Below are 25,154 nucleotides of genomic sequence, written 5' to 3' on the forward strand. Positions count from 1 at the left end.
GAGGTCCCCTCAACGGACCAGTCCCACATGAGGGCTCCCCAGCTCAGGGTCCCCATGCCAAGAAGAAGAGTCTCCATACAATCTGGCTGTGAAAATCAGAGAGGATTCTGACCACCCTGGGGAGACAGAAAGCTCCTGGAAACCCAGACATCCCCTTAAAGGGTCCACTCACAGAATCACTTACCCACAGGCACTCACCCTAAACTTCAGCAGAGGGAGAGTAGCTTGAAAAGTGCCAGAAACATATAGGGAAATATTGAATTGTACAGCTTCAAGGCGAGGGCTGGAGGGACAGCTGCCATTATCCCAGTGTTGAGCCCTCCTCTTATGTAGCCTATAGGTAGGTGACACCTTGCCAGTGTTAAGCCTTCCCACATTGGCCTGGTAAGTTCCACCCATTGACTCCCTGGGTCCGTGCTCCACCCAACGCACAAATTGCTGGTGGCAATTTCATGGCTGGGTAACCAGCCTCACCCTGTGCTCTCGGCAAGAGCTGCTTCAGCAGCAATCAATAGACCTCAGTTCCTACACCTCTGGAGACAGTTTCAGTGGCAGACTTATAGATACAGAGAATAAACTGGTGATTGCTAGATGGGAAGTGGGTTGGGGGGCTGGGTGAAAAAGTGAAGGGATTAAGGAATACAAATTGGTAGTTACAAAATAGTGATGGGTATGTAAAGTACAGCATAGGGAATATAGTCAATAATATTATAATAACTATGTATATAGTGCCAGGTGGGTACCAAACTATTCAGGGGGATCACTTTGTAAATTATATAAATGTCTAACCTATGCTGACATCTGACTAGTATAAAATAATATTGAATGCCAACTCTAATTGAAAAAGAAAGAAAAATAAAAAAAGAATGGTAATTCTCATTTTACAATTTTATGCAAAGTATTTATAATAGAGCATTAAATATTTAAATATATCACTTAAATGAAACGATGCAGAATTGTAAAAATATATTGGCAACATTTGATTTGTGAATGGTATTAGTAGTGGATTAGGGAAGAGATGTTTCCACCTAATTTGTCACTTGTAAGGAACTATTAATGTGTCACCTTTCTAACGGAATGGCCCTAGTTGTCTACTAGGCATTTTAATGTATTGGGGTTAATTTGCTTGGACAGAGTAGTATATAGAATAAGACAAAAACTTCACCATTGAGATGGGATGAAACCCTGCAGAGACCCTGAGATTGTTGGTCAGACACGGAGGTGTTACTTTGATGAGCTCTTCTGTCTAAGAATTTTGAAGGGATAATAAAGCATAAAGCATGTGGCCTAGAGTCCTTAACAGATGATTAATGAAATGTGATATACAGTTGATTGATTTAAGAGCCCATTTGGTGGTTTTCATAAACGATCCGTCTTGATGTTTTTGGCTATACCTATCACAACAGACATGTTTTTCTATGAAAAGTCTAATTTTGCCCATAATTCATCACTTGTGTTTAGTTCAGACCCAGTTTTATGTAGTTTTCCATGAATATTAATCTTGATGGAAATAAGAAAAAAAAAAACTCTTCTACTACCACATGTGTTAATATTAAATCTAAATATTGCTAGATAGTTATAGCTATTGAATCCATCATATACAAGTGTGGATTAGTTACAAATTGTGTTTTGTGTGTATCTGTGGACTCCCTTCTGGGCTCTTCACTTTGTTCCACTGATCAACCTTTACACCAATACTATACTAAATTAATACAGCATTATAATAATTATTGATTTCTGATGAGACAAGGACCCTACTACTTTTCTTCTTAAATACTCAGGCTCCTTTAGGGACTTTGATTTCCCACATAAATTATAGAATTGCTTCTTAAATTACTCCCTCCAAAGTGATTTTTTAAAAAGATTATCACTAAATAGAGCAATTTTTGAGTGGTAATGGTATCTTTGTAATTGAAAATCCTCGATTCCATAAATTAATACATAAATGCACTGACTTAGGTGTTTTCTAATAATTTTCAATAAAATTTAACTATTTGATCTACAAAGCTTTTGTGTATATTTTTCCAGATTTCTAAGTATGTCATAGTTGATTGCTAAAGCTATATTTTCTACCTGTTTATTCCTGGTGTAGGTAAATACATTTTTTTTTTTTGTATTTTGGTTTTATGTTCAAAATTTGCTAAGCTCTAATTCTGTTAACATATGTAAAATTGGGGGCGGTGCAACTACATAGAGCAGAAATTACTAACTCCAGTCTCTGGACAAAATCCAGCCTGCTCTTTGTTTTATAAATAAAGTTTTCTTGAAATACATCCATGCTCATTTGTTTATGTATTGTGTATGGCTGCTGCCATGATACAGATCTGAATAGTTTTAACAGAAACAGCATGGCCAGCAAAGTCTAAACTATTTACTGTCTTGCTTTTTGCATAACATTTTTGCTAATCTCTGATGTATACAATCTTCTCTACTTCCACCCATACCTCCCATGCAAAACAAAAGAACTTGCAAACATTTTTCATTATAATCCTGACAACTTTTAATTATTATTCTTAATATAATTCTTACTATATTATATTAAGATACATATGTATTGTACCATATGTTCAATATAACTAACACTGAATAAAATATTCATGTGGGGTAATCTTGCCTGGTAATCTTTCACTATTTGGCCATCAATGACTTACTATAACTAGTTAAATCAGTCTAAATTTTCTTTCATTCCTAATTTGCTAAAAGATTTTTAATTAAGATTGATACTAAACTTTGAACAATGCTTTTCTGCATATGTTAAGATGGTCATATATTATTTGTCTTTTAATGTGCTAATGCAATGAATAACAGTGATCAATATCCTAATGTAAGTCGAATTGCATACCTGTTATAAAACAAATTTAGTAATACTGCATTATTTATTTTACAAAATACATTGATTTTTAATATTTTTGCATACGTTTACGAGTAAAATTATCCTGTAATTATTCTTTCCAACATTGTCTGTTAGTGGGTTTTGCTGTCAAGGTAATAACAGTTGCATTAAATGTTAAAGATTAGAGTTAAATGTCTGGGACTGGAGTTTTCTTTAAGATAAGATGTTTTAACTACTTCTTCAATAATTCTAGTGAATATAGAGTTGTTCGGGGTTTTTATTACCTTTAAAACTTTTTAAATTTTATTGTGGTGGAAAACTTAATGTGAGATCCACCTACTTAAATTTTTAAGTGTATAATACAGAAATGTTGAAAATAGGTACAATACTGTACAGCAAATCTCTAAAACTTATTTTGCTTAATTGAAACTATATGCGCATTGATCAATTTCCCATTTCTCCCTCCCCTAGTCTCTGGCAACCAGCATTTCATTCTTTGATTCTACTTGAGTTTGACTATTTTAAATACTTCATACAAGTGCAATCATTCAGTATTTGTTTTTCTGTGGCTGGTTTATTTCACTTAGTATAACATCCTCTAGGTTCATCCACATTGTCACATTGCAGAATTTCCTTCTTCTTTAAAGGCCAAATAATATCCCATTACTTATACCAACCACATTTCCTTTATTCATTTGTCCATGTAGATCTAGGTTGTTTACACATTTTAGCTATTGTGAATAGGGCTACAATGAGCATAGGTGTGCTAACATGTCTTCGAGATCTTATTTCAAGTTTTTGGATACTCAGAAGTAGGACTTCTGAATCTCATAGTAGTTCTATTTTTAATTTTTGAGGAACATGAATACTATTTTCCACTATGGCTGCATTATTTTGCATTCCCACCAACAGTGTACAAAGTTTCCAAAATTTCCACATTCCCACCATTATTTGCTATCTCTTGTTTTTTGATAATAGATATCCTGACAAGTGTGAGTTGACACTCCTTGTGTTTTTGATTTGCATGTCCCCGAAGATTAGTGATGTTTGTATTTTTTCATATATCTGTTGGCCATCTGTATGTCTTTTTTAGAGAAATGTCTATTGAAGTTCTTGGTCCATTTTTTAATTGGGTTATTTGGATATTCAAATGATAGATTTTAATGTTTTAATTTGAAGTAATTGTTATTTTTAAATTCTTAGTGTTTAGCTTTTTTTTCCCTGCCAATTTTGCTTTGTATATTTTGAGATGTTTTTATATACACACATTTATAATTTCACTTCCATATTTCTGGTGAATTAAAATGTTCATTCTGAGTTACCTTCTTTTAACTCTAGTAATGATTTTTTCCTTAGTATCTATTTTGTCTGGTATTAACATAATCCTATCTAATTATCATCTATCTATCTATCTATCTATCTATCTATCTATCTATCTATCATCTATCAATCACCTATCATCTACCACCTCTCTATCAAATCAACTTTCAGTCACTGTTTCCTGGTATATATATATTTCCATCTCTTTACTTTTAAATATTCTGTATCTTTATGTGGTAAATACTACTCTTGAATTTTAAATATATGCTTCATTTTATTTATTGCAATCATTGATTATGTGGATTTAAATCTATCATTGCTTCCTATTACCCTATTTGTATTATTTTTTTTTTCATTTTCGCCTTTGTTTATACTGACTGTGATTTCATTTTCATTGTTTATCTCTCCTTCTACTAGTTTGGGGGCCACAGTCTGTTTCTTTCCCTCCAGTGTTCACATTTTTGCATTGGAAGACTTTTACAACATGCATCATTCATTTATCAAAATCTAATGTCATTTGATTATTGTTACCTTAACTCTCCTCATGGAAAATTCAAGGAACTTAGAAAATTTAATTATTTTAAACCTGTTGCTGATGTACATGCTTTTTTGGATGCATTTATAGATAAGTGAATGTGTGGACATATATATTTACCTCCAAACATTGCTTTATACAATATTTATTTATATTTAGCTACATTTTACCATTAATTTACTCTTCTTGCTTGCTTTAACCTTCTATGTGATATCATATTACCTTCAGCCTAAAGTACATGATTCAGAATTCACTGCATCTTTCAGTTTGTTTTGTTTATTTTCTTCTTTAGAGTCCACATATAAGTGAGTACATAGGGTATTTCTCTTTGTCTTATTTCACTTAGCATAATACCTTCTAGGTCCATGCATGTTGTCACAAATGGTAAGATTTCATTCTTTTTTATGGTTGATAAATATTCCATTGCACATGTGTACCACAACTTCTTTATCCAGTTATCTATTGATGGACATTTTGGCTGTTGCCATAAACTAGTTATTGTAAACAATGCTGCAATAAACAGAAGAGTGCATATATCTTTTCAAATTAGTGTTTTGGATTTCTTTAGATAAATACCCAGTAGTGGAATTGCTGGGTCATCAGGTAGTTAGTTCTATTTTTAATTTTTCGAGAAGCCAGTATACTGTTTTTTCATAGCAACTGTACCAATTTGCAATAATATCAACAGCACACAGGGGATCCCTTTTCTCCACGTCCTTGCCAAAACTTGTTTGTTGATTTATTGATGATAGCCATTCTGACAGGTGTGAGGTGAGACCTCATTGTGGTTTTAATTTGCATTTCTCTAATGATTAGTAATTTTGAGCATCTTTTCATATATCCATTGACCATCTGTATGTCCTCCTTAGAGAAATGTCTGTGCAGGTCCTCTGCCCATTTTGTAATTGGATCATTTTTGTTTTTGTTATTGTTGTTGTTTTGGCGTTGAGTTTTATGAGTTCTTTATTAATCGTGGATATTAACCCCTTATGAACATATCATTGACAAATATCTTCTTCTAGAATTATTGACAGTTACTTTCTTTTAAGCCACATGATGTCATTCACTCTCTATGACTGTCTTCCAATACTACAGTTAAGAAGCCTGCTGTTAATCTTTCACTCTTCTGATTTTATTTTTCATTTTTTAATACCCTTTCTAAGGTATTTATAAGGATATATTCCTCTTTAATTTGGATTTTGAATCTGTGAATTGATGTTTCATTCATTTTAGAAATTCCTCAGGCATTATCTCTTCTAACATTCCCTTTGCTTCATTTCTTCTCTCTTCATCTTCAATTAAAGAGATGTTAGGTATTCTCACTTTATTCTGTCTCCTATCCTCTTTTCTAATTTTAAGCTTTTAATCTCTCTTTACTTCATCGTGAATAATTTCTGACCTATTTCTCAGTTTACTACTTTTCTCTCAGCTATGTTTTAATAGAGTATTAAAATTGTCCATGGAATTCTATTCATTTTTTTCTGACCTATTATTTTACTTTTTCAGATTGGGTAATTTATATATTAATCTCTCAAATTTACTGAGTGTATTCTTTGTCATCTTCACTTGACTACTGAATGAATTCAGTGATTTTTTTTTTTTTTTGGTTATTCTACTTTTTAGTTTTATAATTCCAGTTTGGTGCTTTTAAAAAATTAAACTTTATTTTAAGAATGGATTTAGATTTACAGAAAAATTATGAAAATAGCAAAGAGAAAGCTCATTTATCTCTCATCCAGTTTCCTCTATGACTGATGGTATACATTAGCATAGTACATTAAAAAATGAACTAATTAATAAATCAGTACTGATACATTATTATTAAGTGCAATACCTTGTTCAGAATTCCTCACTTTATCTAATTTTATTTTTCTGTTCCAGAAATTCATCTGGATTCTACTTTTTTCTGTTGCTCAGTTTTTTCTAGTTTGCACATTGGGAACTATGTCAATTGTCTTCTGTGTCCCACTGACATATTCCCATTACTATGGAGTTATTTTAAACATTTTAGTACTTCCTGAAAGATTATCCACATGTTCAGAAATGACAGACACCATTCGATAGGTGACTCTTTGCTCGGGCCTAATGGAATCATGAACCAGGCAGGTTGGGTGATGTGAGTGTTTGTGTGTGTTTGTGTTTTTCCATTGGTGTTTCACTGTAGCATAGGTGGCATTGACAAAATTGTTTTTCTGTTACTAGACACCCTTTTATCCAGTTCTTGTTTGCTTGTGGGGGTGGGCAAGGGGGACAGGCTTTTTATGAAGCTTCTTTTATTTGTGCCTGTTTGCTGTTCTATGTCAAAAGCATCTGTAGTGCCTTGTCCAGAATATGTGGGGGCAATGTGGAAACTCAAGGATCTCAGGACTTGAGGAACAACTAGGAAGTGTAGTGGTAATTTGTGTCTGTTAATTTCAATATCTGAAAGGCTGTATATCTTTTAGTTGTCTGTTTTTGCTAGTTCTGAGTCACAGTGGCTTTTCTTCTCATATGCCTTTGTATTTTTATTTGGCCTTGTACTGTTTGTAAAGTTCGAAAGAAATGTGTGTTTAAACATTTTGAACAATAAGATGATGTTGCACAAGTAGTTGTAAACAAAAGTGTTTTTTTGACACAAGACAATGAATGCTATTTTTGCCAAAATTTGACAGTTTATTAAGAAAAAAAAAATGCTGGGCCAAATATATAAGTTGAAGACTACTATTGCTCTATCAAAATAGCAACAGAAAAATCCTTAAAAATGAAAGAATCTTAACTTTATGCAGAACTCAGCATATTCAGCAAACAAATTTGAACATGTGAGTAAAAATAAGCCTGAGATTTCAAAGGATAAATTCTAATATTTCTTACAGTCTAAATAGGTTGAGTAAAAATCTAGCCATAGAGATTGTGAATTGGTGTTAAAAATAAGTTACTTAATTTTTGCTTGATTTTTCTCTTAAGGAAAAGTATTTTCTTTTAAATTGGCTTTACAGGGCAAATTAGTATAATTCTTATGTAGAATATGAATTCAAACTTTAGTTTCTTGACCTCATGTTTGAAAATATCCTTGGAAGCTTAGAAGAAATATTTTTTTATGGTAATTAAGAGGTCCTCAAGAGGAATTTAGGATCTCAGCGGCCATGAGAAAGCAGAAATATGTGACAATGCAATTGGTTGTCTGAGGTGGAGAAGACATTTTGTTAAAGAGGAGACAGTCGAAACATTTGGTAGCTAGTGCTGAATTATTCATTTCAAATGCTGAATACAAGAGAAATGACAAAATAGAGAAGGAATGGAAATCTGTAAACCAGGGACCAAGTCTTTAATAAATAAGAATTTACCCGAAAGTATCCTGGTAATAGCAAGAGTAGCAATTGACATAGCCAAACAATTTGAGCTTCAGGGAAATCACCATTTTCTGGATGACAGGTGGAGAAAACATGTGGAATAAGCAGTAGAAAACAAGAATATACACAATTCCTTCTGAACCTGAGATAGGAGAGAAAAATAATCCTGTCATTGAGAAGGCTGTCAGGAATTAAACAAGGAACTTTGTTCATTTGAGGCAAGAAAAGAGTTTATGAGAAAAAGTGAGTATATAGACATGCTGAGTTTACAGGATACAAGTTCCAGAGACCAGAGTGAAAGGTTTGAGAAAATGAGGTAAGGAAAATTAGAGATCATACAAAACAGTAAGAGAAAGAGAATGCAAAGGTAAGGGTTGGCAGGATAGACTAAAATTCTTAGGTTAACTGAGAATAAAAACATTAGGTTTAACAGAAAGTGTTTGATAGTTTTTGAAAGGGCAATAGAGATTTAGTGCATTATAGTCCCAAAAGCTTAGCTCAGGGATGTAAGGGTTTGGCGTGGGCAATATTATCCTTACATATAGCGTATGGTGATATGGCAGGTAACTTCCATTTTTTTCTTTCCTATAGACTACAATTGCACCTTAGTATGTAAACTTTAGGCATTTGGAGATTTTATTAAAAGATGTATCCTAGGCTCTAAAAATAAACATATCTGATAAAATCCACCTTTATTTCATGACTTAAATGCGTGTAGTTAAGAGAATGTGTGTGTTGACAACAGAAGAGGTGGCTTGCAAAATAGTGTTTTAGCACACTTTTTTAAAAGTCTGATTTCTGAATGCTGCTTAATTATAAAAATGTCAATGGCTCTGGAATCTCACTACTTGCCTCCTACCTGATCTACATTGGAATAGAAAAACTTTTTTTCTCATTTTTCCAATTTAGGGCTCAACAAGAGTGTTAAGTGGCAAGTTTCAGACATGGACTTGAATGAAATTAGACTTCTGTATATAAATGATTGCGGCCTCAGATGTGAAACCACTGTTTGTTTTCTATGATGTTTTGTTTGAATACCTATGATATGTCCCAATCTTCATTAACAATGGGCTCCCATTACATAAGTTTTAGCTGCCAGTATTGGTAGCGGTTTTCTGGTTTAACTAGCTTTATTCTTTGTCTAATAAGAAGAAAAGATCTTAGGTTTTGACTTTAATAAAAACTTGATTTCTTATTCCTTTGAACAAGTTTATTAGCATCACTCTGCCCATTTATTCACTTCTAAAAAGAAAGTGGTTATTCTTTGTTAAAGTTTATTTTTAAAGATGTATAAAGATACAAAACACCTAGGAAAAGTTCTGGTTTGTATTAAAGATGCATTTAATGTTAGTCTTTTTAACATGAATATTTCTGTGATGATTCCATAATTTTAATATTGCAAGATCTAAACCTACATAATAACATATTCAATAAAGCAACAGATAATTTTGTAGTCCCATTTCAAGTGAATTATGCCTTCCCCATAGACAAACATTTCAATTTTGACCATTTGGTAATAATATTGTAATACTGATATTCTAATTTTAAAATATATTAAAAGGAGAAATGTAGTAATGCTTATTGTTTTTCTCAGTTCAATTAATAAAGTTGTATTTGTAATTAGCTTAGTTAAAAATCTAAAGCATTGATGAAAATCAGTAATATTATTTTTTGTCATTGCCACTGTGAAAATTAGATACTATTGATTCTTATATCTTAGTGTAGCTGTTTTCAGCAGTGGTTAGTAATGAAAAAATCATTCAGTTTAAGTATCCTTGTTATTTGTATGATAATTAAGGTCACAAGGACCAAAGCTTATATTTAATATGCATAACAAGCAGAAACATTAGAATGATAAACAAATTTAAAAGGTCTTATTATTTATTATTTTACATATTGTGGCTTAGAAATGTCAAAGGTAAAAATGTTATTTAATTACAATTTTTAACTATCTTAATACCAGGCAGTAGAAATTTTAATATCACACATGAACTGAGTGTTTTGAATAATTTTATAGGGAAAAATTTGATTCCATGTTATATGTTTATAAGACAAGTTTATTCTAAATAGAAAGTATTAGTCTTACATTTTCCATCATTGTTCTTTTTAATCAATAAGTATTTAATGCACACACTCAACTAAATACTGTATTGGGTACCAGGACTGCAAAACCTTGACCCTACATGTAGGATCCAATTAAAGCCTGTGGTTAACTCTGTCTTGTGTGTGGCTAATAGGAAGATAAATGAATAAACAAAAAGTACAAAAATTATATGATAATTGGAAATATATGCAAAATCAAATGAAGGATTAGGGTAAGGAATACCTAAAACTTCCTGGGAAATTCCAGAAAGGCTTTGCAGAGGAAGCAACAACGAAAATGAGACTTAGTAGTTAAGAATTCCAATTAAATACATGGGAACGGAGAGGTCAAATTGTGCCTTGTATACAGAGGCATGAAAGAATATGGTATGTTCTGATTTTGTTGCAGTTTGAGTATAGGATTCACAAGGGAAAATAACGGAAGATGGTTAAGCAGGAGAGATATAGTAAATAACTGTAAATTATGCTGAAGTATTTGGATGCCATATTATTATCTATATCTATTTACATCTATCTATGATGGTCAATTTTATGTGTCAACTTGCTTAGGTTATAGTGTCCAGTTATTTGGTCAACTACCAGTGTAGATGTTACCCTAAAAGTATCTTTTAGGTGTGACTAACATTTAAATCAGTAGACTTTTAATAAAGCAGATTACCCTCCATAATGCAGATGGGTTTCATGAAGTCTGTCAAAAACCTTAAGAGAAAAGACTGTGGTCTCTTGAGGAGGAGGGAATTCTGCTTCCAGAAAGCTTTGAGACTCAAGACTGCACAAATCCCTGAGGGTATTTCTGGACTGCCTGTGCAGCCTGTAGATTTCATATTTGCCAGTCCTCACAACTGCATGAGCCAATTCTTTAATTATCTTTCTATAGATATGTAGGTGTAGGTGTAGAGACAGAGATAGAAATGATAGAGATACATTTTCCTTTCTCTGGAGAGCCCTAATATTCTTTCTTGAGAGGAGAATGAGATAAGAGAGGGACAAGAAAGAGTGATAGATGGAGGGAAGGAAGGAAGGCAGAGGAAGAGGGAGGGAGAACGAGGGAGAGGGAGAGAGGAGAACAAACAAGGGAGAGAAACACTAGAGTAGGAGTACTGGTGAGTGGCCGTAACAGGTGAGATAGTCCAATTATGCTACAGTTTTGGGAATAAATACTCTGATCATTTCTAATCTGATCTTCTAATGATGTTGAACTTTTGGTTCTATATCTGATTTAGAATCCTGTATTTGTCCCTTCAAGCTTGGCATATGAAATTAGTCTCTCTGGCATGTGATTTTGTCTCTGTGGATTCATCTTTGCAATATGTTTATGGCTTGTTAGAGGACAGCCATGAGGAGGCTTTGATATGTGCTCAGCATCTCAGGAAGCCCCAAGGGGACCTGGTGCCAGCCTAATACAAACTCTCTAAGAAAATGACTATCGAGAAAAATCCATCAGATATTTATAGAATTACCAAGATAGAAGATAAAGAAATAAATTATCAGGTGTTCTGAAGCAGTTCTCTGGGGGGGGGGGAAGGGGGAGGCACTGCCAATAACTTTTTGCAAATGATGTGGAGTCTTATATAAGGAAGAGAAGCAGGAATCTGGTTGCTGTGCTTAATGTCAACGTACGCTCAGGTGAACTAAGTTGGGTTAAATACGTTTCATTCATAATGGATAGCCTATTCCTAGATGCATTTATGAATACAGAACACTAGAATGCCCACTTGATAAGTATTCATCCAAACTTCCTAAATACAAATTAGTTTGTCTCACTTGGTATTATCTATCTATCTATCTATCTATCTATCTATCTATCTATCATCTATCTATCTATTTATTTTTTCTTATTTGTATGCAACTGGTTGGCTTAGATTTGTTTCCACAACAGACTCAATACCAGCCTTGGAGAGGTCTTCTATTGAACGAGCTGAAAATATTGTGATTTTTAAAATAAACCATATGGGATCATTTCCAAACCTGAAACAAATGCTTTCAGATTTTTCAAGATTAAAAATATGACAAATATGTTATGGAATTTTGAATTTTTGCTGAGACCTAAAGAAAATATCATAAAAGTTTAATAATGTTGTCATTTATTACTAATGTCTTTACAAAATAAAATTCCAAATGCTTCACTGGTCACTACTCCATATCAAAATGAGGAGATCTATCTTTAGACAATGCATTCTTGGCATCATGATTCTATGTTTATCTTTGGAATTAAGAAATATTTAATAAAGGCCCAGTAAACTTTTATGAATCTCTCTCTGTCCTAAGTAAGAGATCGCGTTGTTTTACTTAAAACCTCGAATCATGTTTTGTGGTAGGATCCTTCACTGATGTCCCAAGACTTATCGGACGATATGAGGTGATAAAATGTCTCACAATCAAAAAAGGAAGGGTTAAAAATATGTAGAAAATATAACCTCTACTTTCCTTTTTTACTTTCAATTCCTAGTTTATTTTCCTTGAAAGGAGAAGCAATCTTTTTCCATCTCTTTAGTAAGCTCTGTAGCATATAACTGATTGTTATTTAGGGTGAGAAAAAGTAAAATAGATAGGAGCATACATATGTGTGCATGTGTATGTGTGTATATCTATATATAGTAGAAGACTATGTTGTGGAAATTACTGTGGGAGAAAAAACATCTTTTTTGAGAATGGGAGAGGATTGGAAGGAATGAAAAGCCAATATGTAATATGGGACATAGAGAGAAGAAGAATGTATTGAAAGCATATTTTTTTAACACAAACTCAGATTCCCAAAAGGAGTAATTAACATTTCATAATATGACATCAAATTTTATAGTCCTTCAAACAGCAATTTTAAATATACTTATTTTTTAATTTACTGATTAATTAATCCTCTGACACGTAGCAAATAGGATACCATTTATCCAAGCCTCATTACTCACTGCAAATTATGCTCAGGTCACTCAAATGTGGATGCCTTTGAACTATAGAAGGAAGCTTAATCTTATTCTGTCAACTATGAATAAGAACATATTAAAGGTAATTGAGAACTCGGTTATCCATATGTTTTATCTCTTTACATCTGGAAGTGTATTTATTCCAACCTTACTTTTGAAATTAAAAAAAAATTTAATTAAATTTACTGGGGTGACATTAATTAATAAAATTATATAGGCTACAAATGTATGATTCAATAACACATCATCTGTATATTACACTGTGTTCACTACTCAAAGTCAAATTTCCTTCTGTTGCCATATATTTGATCCCCTTTACTCTCTGTCATCTACCTCCCTCCTTCCCCCTTTCCCTTTGGTAACCACTAAATTGTTGTCTGTATCTATGAGTTTTTGCTCGTCTCGTTTGTTTGTTGCTTTCAGATTTATATCTCACATATGAGTGAATTATATGGTTCTCAACTATTTCTATCTCACTTCTTTCGCTTAGCATGATTATCTTAAAATCCATCCACGCTGTTGCAAATGGCAGTATATCATTTTTAATTCTGGTTGAGTAATATTCATTATACACATGTACCATATCTTTATCCAGTCATCTATTAATTTTTTGCTTGCTGCATAGAATTTTAGGTTGATAGTCTATTTATATTTTGGTTATTACATTAAATATGTTTCATTGTGTTCTCCCTTGCCTTATTTCTCATGAGAAATCTGCTACGATTCTTAATTTTCTTCTCCTGTACATATGGTATCTGATTTCTTTGAGATTTTCTCTTTATCGCTGGACTTACATAATTGGATTATGATCTGCCTGGGTGTAGTTTTCTTCATGTTTCTTTAATTTTGGTTTTATTGAACAAACTGTATCTGTGATTTTCTAGTTTTCATCTATAGTTTTAGAAAATTTCCAGGCATTATTTTTATTTTTTTGTTTTTAATTAATATTTTAAAACTTACAGTTAGCATCAATATTATTATATATTAGTTTCAAGTGTACAACATAGTGGTTAGACATTGACATAATTTACTAAATGATTCCCCTGACTCATCTAGTACCCACCTGATACTATACAGTTATTTCAATATTATTAACTATATTCCTTATGTTGTATTTCACATCCCCATGACTATTTTGTAACTACCAACTTGAACTTCTTAATCCCTTTATCTTTTTCATCTTGTCCCTCCTTACACCCCCCTTCCTTTGGCAACCATTAGTTTGTTCTCTGTTATCTATGAATCTGTTTGTTTCATTTGTTCATTTGGTTTTGTTCTTTAGATTCCACATACAAGTGAGATCATATGGTATTTGTTTTTGTCTGACATTTCACTTAGTATAATACCCTCCAGGTTGCAAGTGGTAAGATTTCATTTAATTTCTTTTTATTGCTGAGTGATATTCCATTGTATATATATACCACCTCTCCTTTATCCAGCATCTACTGATGGGTACTTAGGTTGCTTCCAAATTTTGTCTACTGTAAATAGTGCTGCAGTGAACATAGGGGTGCATATATGTTTTTGAATTGGTGGTGCACTTCTTTGAGTAAATACCCAGAAGTTGAATTGCTGGGTCATAAGGTAGTTATATTTTTAAATTTTTATGGACCATCCAAACTGTTTGTCATAGTAGATGTACCGATTTGCAATCCCACCAACAGTGCATAAGGGTTCCCTTTTCTCCACATCCTCAACAATACATGTTTGTTGATTTATTAATGATAGTTATTCTAACATGTGTGAAGTGGTATCTCATTGAAGTTTTAATTTGCATTTCTCTGATGATTAGTGATGTTGAGCATCTTTTCATATACCTATTGGCCATTTGTATGTCCTTTTGGGACATTTTCCTTATCAGATGTATAATTGGCAAATTTCTTCTCCCATTCAGTAGGTTCTCTTTTCATTTTGTTGATCATTTCCTTTGCTGTGTTAAAAATTTTTAGTCTGACATAGTCTCATTTGTCTATTTTTGTTTGTTTCCTTTGTTGAAGAGATATAGCAGAAGACATGTTACTAAGAGCAATGTCCTAGAGTTTCCTCTTATGTTTTCTTTTTGTTTTTCTGTTTTTTGTTTTTTGGTTTTTGGTTTTGGGTCTCACATTTACATATTTCATCTATTTTGAGTTTATTTTTGTATATGGTGTAACGAAGTGGTCCAGTTTCACTTTTTTTTGCATGTATTTGTCCAGTTTTCCCAACATCGTTTATGGACTAGACTATCTTTGCCCTATTGTACGTTCTTGTCTTCTTTGTCATAGATTAAACGACTCAGGCATTATTTCTTTACATATTTTTTGCCCCTTCTACTTTGAGGACCTATATAGAGTGCTTGAAATTGTCCCTCGGCCTAGTGGTTCTCTTAATATTTTTTCATCCCTTCTCCATATGCTCCACTTTGCATAGATTTTATTGCTAAATCTTCAAGTTCATTAATCTTCTGCAATGTCTAATCTGCTACTACTCTAACCAGTGTATTTTTTCACCAGAATATTTTGATGTCATTACAGATATTTAATATGCATTAAAATAAGCTTTCATGTTTCTGTGTACTTGATCTTTTTAATAGCTTCTTGAATATACAGAATACAATTATGAGAAATGTGTTAATGTCCTTGTGTATAAATTCTTTCATCTATCTCTTTTTGGATCAATTTCAATTATTATTATTTTTCCTTCTGTTTGTGGATCGTTCTTTCTTCTTTGCATTTCTGCTAATTTTTATTACATTTCAGTTATTGTGATTTTCCTTTTTGTATGCTATTTTGTTTTTCTATAAACATTCTTGAGCATTCTTCAGGAATGTAGTTAAGTTATTTGAAATAGGTTGATAATATTCAAGTCTTGCTTTAAAGATTTGCTAGATAAGACCTGGGCAATATTAATATAACCTGGTTTAATTACACAGTCAAAATATTTGAGTACTCTACCAAACAACCATGGGTTATGAAGTTTTCCATTTTGGCTGGAGGAAATACATTTTCTCTGCCCTGTGTAGAAGATTCCACTTAATCATTTGGGTGTTTCTTTTCCTTAGTTCAGGTATGTAGTAATACTCTTCAAATAATTCAAGAAAGACCCTTTGCAGATCTTCATGGCTCTCTCTGTGCATCTGTATCCTCTCAGATATTCTGCTCTATATACTATGACTTGCTTGACCTTTTCAGATGATCGGTTTTATCTCAATTCAGGGAGAGCGTCAATCTCTGCTAGGTTCCTCTTCCTTGCTCCATCACCTAAACTCTCTGTTCCAGTAGTACCCTAGGGGCAACTGTAAGACTCACTTCATGTGTTTCTTGCCTCTCAAGGATCTACTAGCCTTTATTGTCTGATGTATAATGTCCTGAAAACTGTTGTATCATGTATTTTACCTAGTTTTTACTTATTTCTAGAGGGAGGTTAAATATGGTTCCTCTTACTCCATCTTGCCCAGAAATAGATGTTGTTGATGCTTTGGTTTTGATAAATATTTGTAGAGCCACTCTGCATACCATGTGAGACAATGAAACATTGGACACTGAAGATCAATGAAGAAATTTTAATGATCATTGACTGAAACTGTAAAATTGAACTTACTTGATAACCACAAAGTCTTAATAATTCATTTGAAGTTCCTATGAATATTACCATAATCTAGGAGCTTATCTCTTCATAGTTTCTGTGAAAAATTTTAAAATGATTTTAATATGTGCATAAATTGTATTCCTAGGGGGCACTTTTTTAGTAAAATTGGTAAAATATACAAAAGAATAAAAGTAGACATTTGGAGAAAAACATGAATGAAAATAACTCAATGAATAGTTTCTAAAAATACACTTAAATGTAAATTTTAATATTTCAAAATAGTCATCTTTAGCTATATTTTCTATGAAAAATGCAGACTAATAAAGAATGATATTTTATATTATTTGTGTAACTTTTGTTTCTTTAGTGATATCATATGTTTGTTAAGTCATAAAATTAATGGTAATTTCTTTTAAAATCTTTTCTGCATTAAAAAATATCCATGCTCTATCTATATAAATAGAATGAGATACAAACTCGATGCAATTAACAAGAGAAACATCAAATAAAAATTTAAATTTTCATTTGGCCTTTCTGTGCATTTTTGAAGAAATATTTGGTCATTAATTTTGTATATATTTTAAATATCCATTAATTCAAGACTATCAGCTTAAAAAAAATCATTCATTTTTTGGCCTACACAATACCAAATGGTTTCAAATAGCTTTGCACTCTGCCTCCATCTGCTAAATGAATTACATTTTGACTAATTAATCTGTTCTTTTTGTACTTTTATTTACACACATTCTAATAGCAGACATTTCTCTGCCTGAAAAAAAAGAAAGCTTGCTTTCTTAAATACTAGTCATTAAAGAGTATGTTATCACCAATACTAAATACTTGTAAAGACTTAAAAAACTGTAAGTTACTTTTCTATAGATTGATACGTGAACTTCTTCCAACACTTCCAAATTAAGTATGATGAACACAGTTTTAACATGTGAAAGAATAGAGAATACAAATAAGAATGTGAAAAATGATTTTATGAGTTTACGGTCCTTGGAAAATGACAGAACTATGTCTCACATTTGAAGCTTCTGACTTCTAGTGTACTTATTGCTTATACTTTAAAAATATTTACATAATAGCTGCAAAATAATTTTGTTTGAGATCACTTTTGAATAGCTATTTTGTGAGCAAATGTTTAGATTTTGGCCCACTACAATGCTCATACATACTTTTAATTCAGCTTTTTATTGCTCTCTCCATTTCCAAAATTAGTTCCTATTTTACATAATACTGTTTCCTTGTACATATTTGGCTATATGAGACTACTCTTTCAATAAGATTTTAGATTTTCCTAATGCTTTCATCTAATTTTTCTTTAATCCCATTAGGAAACCATGGCAAATGTTTAATGGCTTAGATAACAATGTAATTGTAAAAAAATTGTTATATTAAATATTTAAATAATGATTAAGAGGTCAAGTTTTATAGACCAGAAATAATCTTACAGCATCAAATTTTGGTGTTAATTACTCTAAAACCTAGCACAACTCTCTTCTTGAAATAACACAGTAAAAAATGTTCTTTTTCCCTAAAACTGCAATTACAACTTGAAAAACATAATACTGATAAATTATATCCCAATCTGTAATAAAATGATAAAAATATTATTGCTAACTCATTGCAGAATATTACAATTAAGAATTTTATACTTTAGCAAAAGATAATATTTAATGCCATGTGGAGAGTTATTCATTACTTTTGTATTTAAGATCTCTCTAGGTGTCATTAATCTTCAGATGAACTTAGGTAACTAATAAAATCATGATTTATAAAATATACACAAACTGCCATTGCAGACTGAAGATTTTTTATATACGTTCACTGAAAATAATTTATTTTTTATTTTGTTTTAAAGAAAATTAGTCAATACATTTCATGTAAAGTTCAGCCTAGAATTTGTTGCTGTCCCCTGGTTTGGTCTGAGATTAATTTTGAGGATACTTTATTAGTGGGTTACACTTCATATTATTCTACAATATAAGATATGGAGAAGTTGGAAATATTAAATAAGTGGCAGATTATCAGTAGGTAAGTGACTGCTAGTACAACAAAAAAAGAGAAATTTAGTAAAAGTACATACAGATCAACTCTTATACTGATTTAGACTTGAGGAGAATTTATCTTAGTAAGGAAGAAGGTTATTTTGCAAGCAAAGCATGAGAATGATTTGTTGATGAGCTTTAAAAAAACTTTTAGAGCTATGGTATCATGATATAAACAAATCTTGTCCCCATGGAACAAAGTCTGTTTACACAGGCACATAAAAATGTGAATGTTTTCTTGCTCTATACTAAGATTTATGTACTTTATTGTATGTAAATTATGCCCACTTTTAAAAAGAAAGAAAAAAGACTTGGATGAGTTAGAAAGGAAAAAATATGAGCAATCAGGCTGATGTGTAATGAAGACTCAGTTAAAGAAGAAAATACTACAAGAAAACCAAACAAATATGAAATGAAAGAATTTAAAACTAGATTGAAAGGAATAAACAACAATATAGATATAGTTTCTACAAACTGAATGTGTTCCTCTAAAATTTATGTTGAAATCCAAACCCCCAAAGGGACTCTGGGAGTCAATTATGTCATAAGGATGGAGCCTCATGAATGGTATTAGTGCCTTTATAAAAAAGACATACAAAGAGCTTGCTTCTTCTGTTCTCAGCAATGAAAGGATTCAGGAAAACAGTCATGTGTAAGCCAGGAAGTAGACCCTCACCAGATAGCAGATCTTCCAGCACCTTGATCTTGGGCTTTCCAGCCTCCAGCACTGTGAAAAATATTTTGTTTAAGCCACCCACTTATGATGCATTTGTTAAAGCAGCCTAAATGGACTAAGACACTATTAGAGGTATTTCCAAAGACAAAACTGGAACAACTTGAACATAATGATAATTATGGGCTTAAACAAAGGAGTAAAAACTTTCTGAAGTGAAATCAGATTTTAAAGATTAAATATCCTTGCTGCTTCCATGCATAATTAATAGGAAGAGAACCTATCTTTAGACAAATCTTGGTGACATTTTTGAGTTTCAAATGCAAATTAAAATCTTACACTCTTAGAGTTTTCCTCAATTCACCACTCCATTTCATTTAGTATCAGGTGACAATGAAGCATCTTAAAAAGGATTCTGGTAGTTGAAGTTTGATCTAAGTCATATATTTTCAACCAAATGACAGCACATTATTAGGAATGTGTGCTAGGAAATATTCTTATATGTAGCAAAATTCTGAAAATACAAGACTCATAACTTTTGAAAATACATGACTCAAAAGTTCATGAAAAAGTTTAATTGAAGTACTGCAACTGAACTGAATTAAAATTAAAATATCATGAAAGGGGAAGATTTAATATAAAAGTCATGTCCAGTATTGGACCAAATTATAATTACATATAATTAAACCAATTTTATATTAAATATTGATATATCATACTATAAATATACTAAAATAATTTTAAAAGATATTAATTAAAACAAATTTAATAATTATAATCAAGTTTTATAACCTAAATTACTTTGCCAAATATAATTAAACTAAATTATTTATTACATCAATCTTATACTCAAAATTTTGAATCGAAAAGTATAGATTGAAGCTCAACTGCATTTTGTAAAAAGTATCCAATAATCAAATTTAAACCATGATTAATTTAAGTTCTTATAGATATGAAAAGAAAAAAACCACATAGACCACATAACAAAGTACTTGCTTAAACAAATCTGTTAGATATAAAAGAAGAAATGGAGAGGGCATAATACTGGAAAGCTCAATATTTTGTACGTTTTAGCAGGTCAGGTCAAATTTTTTTAAGAAAGTCAAGCATATCAATTATATATACAAAATTATGCAGTTCTATGTATATACATATGTATGTATGTATATGTGTATATAATATGTATAAAGCATGATAGTCTATAATAAACAAAGATTATAATTTTTTCATGAACCAAAGAATTGTTCTTATGTTGGTCATCTTCATTTTTCACAATGGTTACATCTAGAGAGTGGTACAGGGAAACAGGGATGGAATATGTAATTCCTATCTTATAAACTTTTATGACACTGGTTTTTAAAATAATGTTATTTTTGTAATAGCATTTTTAAAAGTATTCTTAAATGTCTAATCGTACTTAGGTCAAAATATAAACTGTAATCTATTCCAAAAGGAAAAATATCACTTACAAAAACTTTTGACACATTGCAAAAACAGTAGAAACTAGCAAAAGTTTAGTGATACATTCCAACTCCTTAATACTAAAAAAACCCATATCTTAAATATCTCCAGTGTCATTAATAAAGCAAAATAGGATTTATAAACCAAAAATAAAATGAAAATTAAATATGATACATTAAAATTATAGAACATAGCCAGAACCAGATTAAAGATATTTTCTTAGACTTCCATATTCCTATATTAAAATAGTTTTAACTCAAGAAGTAATGATACCAGAAACATTATTAAGAATAGAAGGAAAATAATTAGTGAATATGAGTATACATTAAACTAGAAAGCAGAAAAAAAGAGCACATGAATTGCATTAATTTTCTAGGGCTACTAAAACTAACATAAATGGGGTGGCTTAAACAACTAGAAATTTATTTTCTCACAGATCAGGAGGCTAGATGTCCCAAATTACGGTGCTGGCCCGGCTGGTTACTTCTGAAGGCTTTGGGGGAGATTGTTCCATGCCTCTCTCCTGGCTTCTGGTAATTTGTTGGGAGTCCTTGGTAATCTCTGAATTGTAGATGCATTACAACAGTCTCTGTCTTCATCTCCACATGGAGTTTTCTCCTGTATCATCATGTTGTCTTCCCTCTGTGCCTGTCTGTCCCTGTGTCCAAATTTCACTTTCTTATAAAAACACCAGTCAATTTGATGGGACCACTCTAATGACCTCATTTAATTTGGTATCCTTGTAAATTAAGGTCTTGTAAAGACTTGGTTTCCAAATTATGCTACATTTTTGAGTTACTGGGGGTTAGGATTTCAACATATCTTTTTATGGAAGCACAAGATCTGGTTATCTAGTGGATAAATTAATAAGGATGACATAAATAGTTTAATAAATAAAAACAAATTAAAAAATTAATAAAAAAGAGAATGTCGTATAAACACAGTAGTTAATAACAGGTGATAATATGACATGCTATTTAATGACGTATATATTTTAATAAAATTTTTAAAAATATAAGAAAAATAATTAAAACATTTAAAATGATAAGCTCAAACACAGTTATTAAAACAAATATAACTCAAGATGAAGCATAAAACCTAGCAGGGACATAGCTATTGCATAAAAGCTATGGTGAGTTACTTCCCATTATTTATCTCAATTATTTTTATATCTTCACAAAATTTACATTTGCAGTACTTCCCATTCATGCTTTTAATGTATTTAATAATTCACAAGTAGGTGTGGGGAATATGTACTTTTAAATGCTGTGTAAGAAACTTCTAATATAACCTCTCCTACTCTCCCCACCCCCACCGCTATGCTAAGTATTTCCATATTTAAAGATTAGGCGATTTACATTTCATATACTCTACTGCTGATTTACAATGATGGAAACCTTCCCAATTCTTTTAAGAACTGTTTCACAGAATTAATAGTAAAAGCCAAAAGAATTAATAACAAGAGTAAGAACAACACAATGGTAGAGATATAGAAATCCTAAATTAAATGTTACCCAAATTCTGCTTTATAATAAAAAAAAATGGTGCTACAAAGTAATTGCGTCCATAAGTGGTCTTAAGATATAAAAAAACAAAATAATACTTTTTCATCAAGCTAGATGTTTAAAAGTCATTTATAAAATTCAATGTCTATTCTTAGTAAAATAAGCTTATTAAAATGATAAATCGCATTTATGTAGAATAACAATCACAATACTAAATAGGACATGTTAGAGGCATTTGCATTAATGTCAGAATCAAAGCAAGCACATCACAAGTTAAAAGAGTAGGTTATCTCTACAGGCAAGTATATTATGTGATCATCTACCTAGAAAATCTACAGGATTAACTGAAAAACTAAAATAGATTCTAAGAGAGCTTGCTAAATTAGCTGATGAAAAATAAACCCAAAATAAGATTTTTCCACACATCAACAATGACCAGTTAGAATTTAAATGAAAAGACATAAATAAATTTGATTAAATACATTTAATTTAAAAATTAGAATTAGTTTACTAATACTTTTTATTCGACAGATGATATTTTTTTCTTAAACAGCATTTTAGTTACTCTCCAGTCAACTATAAATAATCCTAGGATTTGGGAATTAAATAAAATTTACCTAGAATCCTAGGTAAATTTCGAGTTATAAAACTTATTTTTAAATTTAAATTTTCTCAAGTAATTACAAGAATTACTTATAAAATATAATTTTAAAATATTAAAAGCAAAAATAGTGCCTGAATGGTCAAAAAGCAAGTACATTTCAAGTTAAATTTAAGTAAACACATAATAGGATAATGAGATGTGGAAAATCCTGATTTATGGATAGACTGGTTTGCAGTAACTAATGGAAGTCCCAGAAATAGCAAAAGGATATCAAATATTTGTATATATGGGTATGAAACAGGAATTATCTAAAGACTGCTTTGCCTTAGGCTGTCTCTGAGTTACTTTTTTTTTTTTTTTTGGTCAGAGATAACATTCTGTGGGAGCACTAGCTTTCCACAGTGAAGGTACTTACTAGTCCAGAAAGATGATGTGAATTTACAAGTACCCTGGTGTTCTCAGAGCAGCTTCTGTAAAAGAGAGAAAAACGCATATTTGAACTTTTATTATAAAAACTCCAGAGAGGAAATTTTGTATGTCTTTTTTTTTTTTTTTTTTTTTTTTTTTTTTTTGCCTTTTTCTCATTTCATAGTATTTAGTTCAGGTCAAAGTTAAGGGAATGTTTTAAATCCCTAGAAAAATTTGAGAGGCCTGTTTTTTTCTGAAGTCTGCCATGGTGTGGTTGAGAAATCAGAGAATTGCTGCTGCTCAGCAGATACTAAGAGAACTTAAAACTGTTAACTGGGTAATAGAGGGATACACTTTGTAGTGAAAACTCCAATTACGTCATAGTCAGGAATATATTTCAGTGAATTGAAAAAAATGTGTATATTTATTCCTCCACTTATTTTTTTTTCTAAAATTTCACTTGTTTGATCTAAAAATTATCTTTTTCAAAGTAGGTTAAGAACTTCCAGGAAAAATATAAAATATGTTCCTGAAATATAAAGTTTAAAAAATAATTTAATATTTTTGATGCAAATTATTATGCATAAAAATTCTCTTGTGGGATAGCCAGCAATCAAGGACTTAGTCCAGTTCCATATTCAGAGGATGGGGGCTGATAGATGGGCAGTAAGAGTGAAAGGCTGAGGCCAAAAAAAAGCATTAAAATGATGGGTAGGAAAAAAAACACTTTAGAGAAGAGGATTATAAAAGTAGGTTGCCATGACTATTTTATTCTTTTTTAATTCTAGCATGGAAGAAAATTTCAAGGAAATAATGAACTATAAAGACATGAATTTTTTGCAGTGGCATTTATTTAGTGGGTACTTAATTCGCTTTTAGTTATCAATTTGATAATTTAGAATAATCTATTGAAAATATTCTTAACTATTTTAACACTTTATTATTAGATGAAGAAACCAAGAGATTATCTAATATTATATTTCAATGTCACAGACTACATTTCACTTCTTTACCTTTTAACATTTTCATATGATTGTCTTGAAAGTTTAGAGACATTACTAATTCAACGAAGGAGAAACCAGGGTATAAAATATAACTAAAATATTGAATTCTAAGCTAATAAAAATTGTTTCATTATAAAGGATGTATTTCCATAGATGATAATCTCTCCACTTTTTCTAAAACGATCACCAAATTTGACTACAAGGATATAAGATTTTTCCAATTATACTCTTTTAAAAAATCTATCATTGTTTAGCTTTAAAATAAAATGTGTTGCCACAAAAATAATATGATACAGTACGAACACATAAAATAAAAGTGTAATTGTAGTATGATCATAAAATTTACTAAAGGGATTGCTTTAAATAGAAAGATCAGCTGGAAAATTTAAAACAAAGAATCCTCTTCAGGCAATCTATTACTTACTTAGAAAGTGGGAACTTAAACGGATTCAAGAATCCCAGAGATTTTCTGTGGTGTCTCAGAGTCCAGTGTGAGACTAGAAGAAAGAAAAGACAAGAACATGAGGTTTCTAAACTGAGGTGTTTTTTATTTAATTGCAATATAATTGACATATAACATTATATTAATTTCAGGTATATAACATAATGATTTGATATTTTATATATTGTAAAATGATTACCACATAAGTCTAATTAATATATGTCACTATACATAGTTACAAATTTTTTTTTTTGAGAAATGTTAATATCTACTCTCTTAGCAATGCTTCCATATGCAATACAGTATCATGAACCACAGTAACCAGGCTGTACATTATATCTCCATGACTTATTTTAAACTGAGTTTTATGGGTCCATTTAACCAGTGGGGAATATTTC

General features: G+C 31.2%; 1 long non-coding RNA gene across 1 annotated transcript in view; it reads right to left on the reverse strand.

The window, feature by feature from the left end:
* LOC107520918 overlaps window positions 1–24,813 on the reverse strand; it is a 32,716-nt gene extending 7,903 nt beyond the window's left edge. Inside the window, exons 1-2 of the long non-coding RNA XR_001599465.2 lie at window positions 24,739–24,813; window positions 23,318–23,372 (exon numbers count right to left, since the gene is read on the reverse strand). This is a non-coding gene — a long non-coding RNA (uncharacterized LOC107520918). The remainder of the gene's footprint in view (window positions 1–23,317; window positions 23,373–24,738) is intronic.
* Between the last annotated feature and the right edge of the window lie 341 nt (window positions 24,814–25,154).

This window comes from Rousettus aegyptiacus, unplaced genomic scaffold (assembly GCF_014176215.1).
Source record: "Rousettus aegyptiacus isolate mRouAeg1 unplaced genomic scaffold, mRouAeg1.p scaffold_m13_p_7, whole genome shotgun sequence".
In the NCBI taxonomy this organism is placed as follows: domain Eukaryota; kingdom Metazoa; phylum Chordata; class Mammalia; order Chiroptera; family Pteropodidae; genus Rousettus; species Rousettus aegyptiacus.